This window comes from Hibiscus syriacus, unplaced genomic scaffold, assembly GCF_006381635.1.
Source record: "Hibiscus syriacus cultivar Baekdansim isolate YM2019G1 unplaced genomic scaffold, ASM638163v2 tig00003725_pilon, whole genome shotgun sequence".
NCBI lineage: Eukaryota > Viridiplantae > Streptophyta > Magnoliopsida > Malvales > Malvaceae > Hibiscus > Hibiscus syriacus.
In genome coordinates, this window is record NW_024061982.1 from 915,477 (window position 1) to 925,863 (window position 10,387).

General features: G+C 30.3%; 1 pseudogene; it reads right to left on the reverse strand.

Moving 5' to 3' along the window:
* Positions 1-4,331: 4,331 nt before the first annotated feature.
* On the reverse strand, positions 4,332-9,783 carry LOC120183910 (annotated as a pseudogene).
* Positions 9,784-10,387: the final 604 nt, after the last annotated feature.

Here is a 10,387-nt window from a genome sequence, read left to right on the forward strand (position 1 = left end):
AAAGTGTCGATCCTTATATAAAGTATCGACACTTTCAATATATCCGTAACGTTTTACCGGTTTTCATTTTGATACTGGTTTTATCATATTTTACCTGGTATATCATTTTGGATCGATACATTTTTTAAAAGTATCGACACTTTATAGGATTTAAAACTGCTTCTCTTTTAAATTCACAAAGTGTCGATCCTTATATTAAAGTACCGACACTTTAAATGTATCCGGTAGCGCTTTACCGGTTTTATCATTTCAATACCGGTTTTGTCATAGTTTTACCTGTTATATCGTTTTGGATCGACACATTGTTAATTTGGATCGACACGAACCGACAAGTTAAGTTTGCCGGTTGCAAATTTTTTAATATTTCTTCATAACTTAGACCTACTACATTATTATTAATCAATATTTCCGGTAGCACTAAATCGAATTTATTAAATATATTTTAATATATCCGGTAACACCGTATATTAACCCGCCTTTCTTGAGACAATCTCATCCTACATTACGACCTTTTTAGCCTAAAACCAATCTTATTCGTTTTTAAACTTCTCATGGGTCCCACCTCACCCTTTTACCAATACTTTTCTAATACTTTTCAATTGTTTCAAAACACCAATTCTTCCGCACTTTGACTAGCCAAACTCTTAAAACAACTCAATTTCTTTTCATTTTCTTTTCCTTTATTTTAACTCCACATGGACCCCACCTTTTTTCTTTAAATAATTAAAATTTTAAACCCTATGTTTATCGGCAAAACAGCCACGATAATGCTTTTGGAAAAAACAATTCCCCAAGTAGTCCACCCCACATTTTATTTCTTACGATAGGGTGTTTTGAACAGTAATTATTGAAGACGCATTGTAAGTGATGCGACTTGTGGAAATCTCCAAGATTTCTATGCGACTTTAAGGTGTAAAAAAATGAAGACTCCATGCTTAGGTGTGCATAGAGCAATGTTCAAGGGAGTCGAGGGCAGAGTTTGTGTTGATGTGAGATGGGTGAATTGTTTTTTTCAAAATATTATTTGAGTAATTTTTCCATAAATAATCATATAATCAAGAGACAGTGTATTTTACATAAAACAAATAATAGAAAACAACAAAAATGATTTTAAACACTAATGGGTTTTCGGATTCGTATGGTTTGTATGGTAACCTGTATAAATTATTCGACTTGTATAACGATCTACATAGGTCATTTAGACCACCTAACGACCAAACATATTATTATAGTAATTACTTTATTTCAGCAAATAATTCTTCGCCAGTAATATCTGAACAAAAATTTTTTAATGCGTTATCCGAAGATTTTGCCTGTGAATAGCCTAAACTTATACTAATGCCGTAGCTAGTGGGAATGCGAAAGTCACAGACAAGTTTGTCACAGACAAGTTTGTCACAGTCAAAAGCTGTTGACAGTTGGCGTGTTCGAGATTAATTATTTCAAAAATAATTGAAAAATCATTTTATTAAAAAATATTATTATAATAGGAACAATTAGTTACGTTAGTAGATGAGGTATTAAATCTATTAAAAATATTAGGGTAAACTACATGTGTAATACTTAAAATATTACTTTTGTTCTATTTGATATCTAAATTTTATTTTTTTCAAAATCATATCTAACATTTAGTTTATGTTTTTTTTAGTATTTATTGTTAAAAATTAACAAAACTACTGACATAATATTTTTATTTATTTTTCAATGATAATATAATGTTATCTTATGGTGACACCTCAACATCACCATTAAATTTTAATGACAGGGTACCAAAATAAAACATAAACTAAACGTTAAGTATGATTTTGAAACAAAATAAATTTTGGGTACCAAAACGAAACAAAAATAATAGCTTGGGTACTAAACATGTAGTTTATTCAAAATATTATTATTAGGGAAAATTTCACTAATTTTATAAGGTAAATTTTTTAAATATTCACTAAACTATGTTAAAATAGTCTTTTTGAACATTGAACTTTCAAAAGTTATATATTAGATATTAAACTTCAAATTGTTTTACAAAATGGATACCACAATTTTAACTTCCATTAAAGCGTAACGTTATAAAGAATTGAATCACATAATTGGGCCATTCAATTGTAACAATTTATATATATTTTTCAATATTTCTAAGTAATAATTTTAACAAATAAATTTTTAAATATATATATATAGAGAGAGATTCATAGTTTTTTTTTAAATTTATAAAAGTATTTTTTAATTTTAACTTTATAATTTTTTTAATTCATCAAATTATTTTATAATTATTATTTTTAATTGTGATTATATTTTTAAAATTTAAAATTTAAATTTTTTGAGATTCAACAATTTCAATGTTCAAAAAATGAAATTAATTTTTTATTAAACAATGTGATTCAATTATTTAACTTTTGCTTAATAATTTTAAAAATATACTTATAATTTCAAAAATAAATTGTGAAAATCCATACATTTAAAAAAAATTAAATTTAAAATTATTACTTAAAAATATTAAGAAAATCAAAATTTCATTAATTTAATACATCACGTTACCCTTTAACGACAGTTAATAGTCAATATATTTCTTTTAAAAACAGAATACACAGTCTAATACTTATTTTATAACTTTCAAAACTTAAATGACCAAAAAAGATCATTTTACCATAATTGAATGACTATTTGTAAATTTTACTCTATATTATATCAATGTACATTGATATATGACGTTAGATGTAGACTCGTCCTATTATGAGAGTTCGAATCCTGGTATTGCGAATAAAAAAATTAAGTTAATAATCACTTTATAATAAACTTATTAGTATATTTGATTTAGATTAATTGATCAACTATTTAATTTATAATAAATCACTTTTGATTAATTAAAGATTAATCAAAGAAATTTCCATTGATGCAAAATCAAACAACTTCAATAATTAAAAGAATGATTGTTAATCATATAAGTCTTAGATTCAAGCATGATATCTGTGTAAGAATATTTACTTATCTATTATCAAACGATTAAATTTTTTTCGAATATATACTTCCCTTATAATTATTATGAGATTGAATGATGATTTGAATTTAACTCTTAGTCAAAGAAAGAACATTTCATTGGAAATTGAATGCTCCCATTCTTTTAACTTCTCATCATTGCAAAATGCCAGTGCTTGTAAAAAATAGCAACTATTCTTTCTGCTCAGAAGACAAAAGAGACCGACAAGTAGAAACAACATGAAGAATTGACCAACCCTTTTTCATCCTCTTATTCTTTTTAGGCCACCTTTCTTCACTAAATTATGCAGATTGTCCCTCAGCTATGAGATATTTTTAATTAAGTCATCCTACTATAAAAAAATTATAATTTTTTTTATGGTAAATGATTAATTAGAGATAATATGACAATGAACAAAATTGATAAAATAATAATCCAGTCCTCTTATTTTATTCATTCTGTCCTTGTTCATTTCGGAGTTATCAAGATTTAAAACCTAAAATTCGAACCCATTTCAAAGTTATCAACGAAAGTGAGTTGATTCAGTGTTACTTCAGAAGTTGCAAGGCGGTGTACAAAGGAGGTATCAATGGTTGCATATTGTAGGTTACCATGATTGAGGTCTTCCAATAATCTTAAAAATCGTTATGATATTATTATTATGTCGTGTTACGTGACTTACGTCTACAATTTAATATTATAGAACTGCAAACCAATATCTCTAAACAAAGTAAAAATAAACTAAGTCTCTACAAACCAATATCTCTGAACAAAGTAAAAATAAACTAAGGGGTTGTTTGATTATTTCAGAGTGATTAAACGCTGAATGATTCAAATGCTGAATGATTCAGAAACTCTGTATGAATTAGCTTTGAATGTGACATGCTATTTGATTATGGCTCTGAATTATTCAGAATGTACTTTTATGCTGAATCATTCAGCACCGTTTTGCTGAATCAGTTAGCACTGAATCATTTAGAGGTGTAAAACAAACGCGTTTAATGCTAAACGATTCAGCATTCAGCGCTGAATGATTCTATTAAGAGGCAAACAAACAGCTACTAAGTCTCGTTCTTGAATCTTGTGGCTCAATGATTGCTGCATTTTGAATTCAAAAACCAAGTTCCTGACAAAACCGAAAGACAAGCAGGTTAAAATTATTGCGGGATCACAACTAGTTTTGAAAGTGACTACTATGCAACAAATAATTCAATATCCACAAATATACAATTATTTGAAAAACACAGATGACCTCAAAACCTGCACTCTGTCAAAAACTTTATTATACTAATAATGTGTTTGCAAACTGTTACATGTACACTTGCACAGCATATAAACTCAGTATGATGAGTGAAAAAAAAAGATTAATTTACACTGTACATTCATTGCCCTTGTGCTAATCATCTAATTTTACTTCCTTTTGTCGGCAGATAACACGTCATGAGTAAATCACACCGAGCCAAGTGAGTTGAAATGAGTCCACGCATCCTGAGGTTCCAAATGGGTAGGTGAATCAGCAGGAGTTATAGCAAAGATTCTATCAACACGTGGATGTATGATTATAGAGGGGGAAAAACATGGATTACCTGTAGAACATCAAAGACTCTTTGTGCAATGTATTTTATATCTGAGCCAGCACCCTTCTGTTGGAGTTTATCTGGATGTAGACACAGTAGAGCCTTTTGATATGATCTTTTCACAGCAGGCCCTTCAATTATGTCCACCAGAGGCACCGCCTTCCAACCACTATTAGGCCAAAGGACCTATGTAACCACTGTTAGTCTTTAACAGACACAAAAATGTTCTTAACTGGCCTGCATGATCTTGTAGATTCATATGGGAGACGTTTTTACTTACATATTGTAAAGTTGACAACAATGAACGGATATTTCCTTCTTTCCCACTTGACCATTGTTGTATTTTGGCATCAATGGCCTGCATTAAATGAAGTAATCGGCTGAAAAATGTGAAGCAAAATAGGTTTTTTTTTGCTTATGGTTACGAGTGACAGCATCTAGTGTGGTCTGTATTACCTTGATTTCTTCATGGTCGATGCCGGAATCTGGGAAAATTTTCTCTTCTGGTGTCAAGTCTTCTATCTGTATCATAATTTGGATAGAGTAAACAACTAGACATCAATCATTCTATAGTAATTGTACAAAGATATAAACCAAAAGCATACCGTGAAGTAATCGTCTGAGTCTGTTGGATCTTCAATAATAGTGTTGAAGCCATTAGAAACTGATGCCAACACAAATAATAGAAGGAAAAGGGTTGATTTTGAGTTAAATTTGCATGCCACAGAGAAATCTCCAAAACCAGCACACAAGAAGTAATGGAACAATATATAAACTAACCAAGATCTGTTACTGAGATATTAGTGCTCTTTTCAGCTGCACCATTAAACATATGATTCGCAATAGTAGCTTCGGGAGACGATTTCTTCTCTTGCAAGTCAGGCATGTGAAATTTCACAGCCCTTTCAGTCATACCATTACTTGGTTCATACTCTGGCTCGATCGTATGTCTTTCCGGACGTCTAGGTCATGTCTCTCACGGACAGTGTCCGGTTTAGGCTTTGGTGAAGCATCCTGGTTGAAGATTTTAATGAAATCTTTCCCTTTCCTCTAACTCTGCCCTTTCCCATTATCCGCCGAGTTCCTAGGGGAACCCTTTACTCTTCTTGTACTACCTTCCATCATGTTGGAAGTAACCTTTTTGTAGTATCCGGTTTCTTGACGTTTTCATCATCTAGAATTTCATATAACTTCTTCCTACTCTTTCCAGAAATGTATTTTGCTCCATCATTTTACTCATCTCATTACCTACGCAATAGAGAAGACAACATCATAAAAGAAAAAGCACATAAACACACATAACACTAGTGGCTGATGCACTAAGCTCCCATAAAGGAAGTGCATCCATTATTTTGAAAATGTGATTAAATTTAATTTATATGTTAAGAAAAAAAAGAAAAAAAATTATAATTTTTACATACTTATTATTTTAAGAAAATAAAATTAAAATTTTGGACCCATTTTTAAATTTATTGATCCCACTATAAGCACCGGATCATATCGTAAAAGTACGATTCGACGGTCGATTCCAACACGAATCCGAATACTAAATACCTCGATGGTAATGGTCATCATCATGGAAGAGCAATTTCAGACTTTTAGTGTGAGCCTTTTTACTTTCATTCTCTGTTTATCACAAATTTATTTCAGGTTCGGACTTGGGACTGTTGGACTTCCCGAATAGATCGAACCCTTTCTCCATCTTCGTTCTTGAAGGAACTTGAGAGCCTAAATTCCATTATCTTCACGTTCTACTCCAAAAGATTTAGCATTTTCCGACATTCTATCAGTAGACCTGAAACTATTATCCAGCTTTGATTTGATTCCGTTGCTATATTTCACATGCTGTCATCCTTAGCACTTGAGCACCTCTGCAGTTTATCTTTTTCTTGAAGTTTACCATTTCCCCTAATGGATACAGCTACAGGTACCTCTCCTTTGCCTTCCCATTTATAAATTGAGAAGTGAAAGCGGGTTTTGGATTCTGTTTCATCGTGCTTGGTCGAGTTTATGAATCCTCAGCTTCATTGGCAGTAGATAACTCCTGAGAAAAAGCACTGAATCGATGGGATGATTGAAAATTATTTTTGGGTTCCTCTTTATCTTGATTTGAGAATCTTGAGAGAGGAGAAGAAGCATAGCGATTTGAAGATCCATCCTTGGTTCTACCGGTAGGAGAGGCAAATGTGGGGAGGTCCATTCCTTTGTTCATAAGGCTGGGGAATTAAAGGCGCCAAAAGTAAGCCATCGGACTAATTATGGAACCAGTCACATCGAGTTTGATGAAAATGTAAACATAAGAATCCTTCAACTTGTGTTTAGTTAAGTGAAAAAGTAAGACAAAAAGAGAGTAAAAAAATACATTTGAATAAGAATCGATCTGATTTAATTTAGATAAAATTCTGAAAAATCGAGAGGACAACAATAAAACGGAAAGTTACATGACAAGTGAATTTATAATTACGTGTTATAGTGATATGTTAACTAATGAAATAAATTTTGAGTCATGTTAAATTAAATGTTCTTCCATTACGTCCTTTAATTTTAGGAAAGGTTGAGAATTGATGAAATTACATAATTATTTGGTTCAATTTATGACTAGTATTATTTAAATTTTAAATTTATGTAGCTGTTATAATTCATGATAATTTCAAATTGATAATATGATTACTTCTATATTAAACTGATATATATATTAAAAAAATGCCTAATCAAGATAGATTGACAAAAATATCATTAGTTAACATAGTGAAAAAAGAAAAAAAAGAAAAAACAGAACAAAGAAAATTCATATCATCAATAGCGACTAAAATGTTTATCGTTTTGGATTTCATAACAAGTAGTATTTAAAAAAAAAATAATAATTACATTTAGGGTGATCAAAACTCGACCCGATTTGAAAAAGTTGATTTTTTATTCGATTTGACGTTAAGACTCGACTTGAGTTGAAAAAAATTTAAATAAAGTTTAAGTTACAAAATAAGACTCGAATAACTAATTTTTTTTAGTAATTAGTAGATTGATTTTCAAATTCGAGTGGACTTCCTCAACTCTATATGATATATGATTATAGAAAGTTGTTTAAATTAGAATCAATTACTGCCATAACATTATATGTCGACTAGACTTGACTCAAAAAAAAATTCAAATGAAATTTGAGATATAAAATAGGTTTAATAAAAAAAAAGTGCTTAAACAATACCTATTTTTCCATTTAGGTGTCTAAATTTTTTTCGGTCAATTTAGATGTCTAATGTTTCCAACATGATCATTTAGGTGTCTTGGTCGTAACAAGCGTTAAAAAAGGTTTGTCAATCACTCAATATGCGACACGTGTCAAATACTGATTACTTGACTAATTTTAACAGAATTTTTAGCGGTCGTTACAATGTAATGACTAAATGATAACATTGAAAATACTAGGCAAAAAAATTAAGCAACTAACTAAGGAAAAATATATAATTTAAGCACTTTTACTTTATATTAAACCTAGGGGTGATCATTCGATCCAGTTGAGTCGATTCGAGTAAAAAAATTACGAGTTATTCGAGTTGACAAGTCATATTTTATGGTTCGATCTTAACTTGAAAATTTTTTGAGTCGAGTTTAAGAAATTATAGTCAAGTTATTCGAGTTTCTATATAAATTTAATTGTAATTATTTAAAGTATTATAGTACGAATTGTTTAATTTTTCGACTTTCTCTAACCATATAAGATATATATATATTTCTTCATATTCTTTTCATATTACAATATTATTTATATTACATAAATCTAAAATTATAAAATATATTTATAATATTATATTTCAAAGAATGTGTTTTTAGGATAAAAGATTAATGAGAGCATAAAGGAGTCAAAGAATTAATGTGAAGAAGAAATTTGAAAACAATTGTAGTCAAAAGATTAAATTGAGTAAAAATACAAAGTTAAAGGACTAGATTAAAAAGGAAGAGTACATTTTTAGTAAGAAAAATAAGAATTGAAGTTACATAAGTATTCTATAGTGGTAGATGAGTGTGTGATTTAAATTTTGTCAAAAATGTACTTAAAATGAAGGATAAATTGAAGAAATATGGAAATCATGCAAAAATGAAGGACTAAATTAAAAAATAAAAAATTTGTTATCAAAAAGTGCAGTTGAAAGTATACATGTATTCTATGATGAATAGAAACATGTAGTTCAAATTTGATAAAAATTTGACTTAAAATGAATGAGGAGTTAAAAGAATAGGAATTCAGAGACCAAATCGTAAATCTGTCAAAATATTCATCCAAATATTCAATTTTTTGAGTTCCTCGAAATTTTGAAATTTTAACTCGACTCGAACTCGAAAAATCAAATTGATAATTCGAGTTGACTTAAATAACTCGAAATTAAAAAAAATCTATTTCTCAAATCGAATCGAATAAAATTTTATTCACCCTCAATTTAAACCTATAAATTAATACTCATCAACCGATTAACTCAAAATTCTTAAATCCCATATTAAATCCAAAACACAAACTACGACAATGCATAATTAACTAGAAGATTGGACATAACTAACAACCAAAGTGAAAGAAGCCGCCAATTGTTTTTAGGTAAACTACACATTTAATACCTAAACTATTAATCTCGTTTCATTTTAGTGCTTAAATTATCAATCGAGATAATTAAGTGATGAATGATGTGATTTACCGAATAAAAATGACATATGCAATACTTCCATTAAGTTTTTAACGAAGATACTAAAACAAAACAAAAAAGTAAACCTTAAGTATGATTTTGAAACAAATGAAGGAAAAGTAGAACCTGAATCGAGTAGGCAAGGAAGTAGCAAAAGGTTCAGGCGTTAGTGGCAACCTAGCAAAGCCCCTTCATTTCAAACTTCCTCGGAGAAGAGCTCTCATTCCCTCCAAAAATATCATCGTAGAAATCGCTTCTCGACTGTCTTCTCCCTTCTTCCCCGAACACTGGCTTCTCTCTTAAACCCGACAACCGCGATGAACAAAACGACGTTCCGTCGAATCCAGGTGATGAATAAAAATCCGTGTCTTCACTGAAACGGTGCCGTGTCTCTTGAACCGATGACCTCCTCGGCGGACCTCCAAACACATCGTTGAAGTCTATATCCGGGTCTGTAACTGGTGTGTTGGGAGGACTATAGCATAAATGAATACTCTCTCTATGGGAAAAGCCCTGCATATTGGATGTCAAAAGTGGACAGAGGGAACTGAGAATGTTTTCCGTAGATGAAAGAGAGGAAGCTTCATGAATAACTGTTTTGAAAGAGACGGTTGAAGAAGATGACAAAGTTGGGGGGGTTAAGGCTAAGATTTGAAGCCACAAGGCTTTAAGTGATGGATAGGGCAAATGGATTATAGGGTTTTTGTGATTGAGTGAGAAAATTCCCATTAATTCATGATTTTTGTGATACGAAGTTGATTCGCAGTTCCTTTCATATCAACAGCCTGTTATTATGATTTTCCTCGAATATGCCTTTATTATTATTTGGCCTTCAAAATGATTCTGATTTAGCATCAAAGTTTGTAATCTAAAATTTGTTGGAAGATAATTTCAATCATTTAACATTGAACGTTCATATCTTTGAATATAGATTTAGTCATTTACACAGTAAACTTGTATTATTAATAAGGGTAAATACACAAATGGTCTCTAGATTATAGGATGTTGCTTGTTGAGTCTTTCATCTATTAAAATTTATAAAATGATCCCTCAACTATAGAACGTTGCTTTGTTGAGTCATTCGACTATTATAAATTACAAAATAACCACTTGACTAATTATATGTTCTAAACTCGTCATTTTTCGTTAAAAAAATTGGTGGTCGTCTG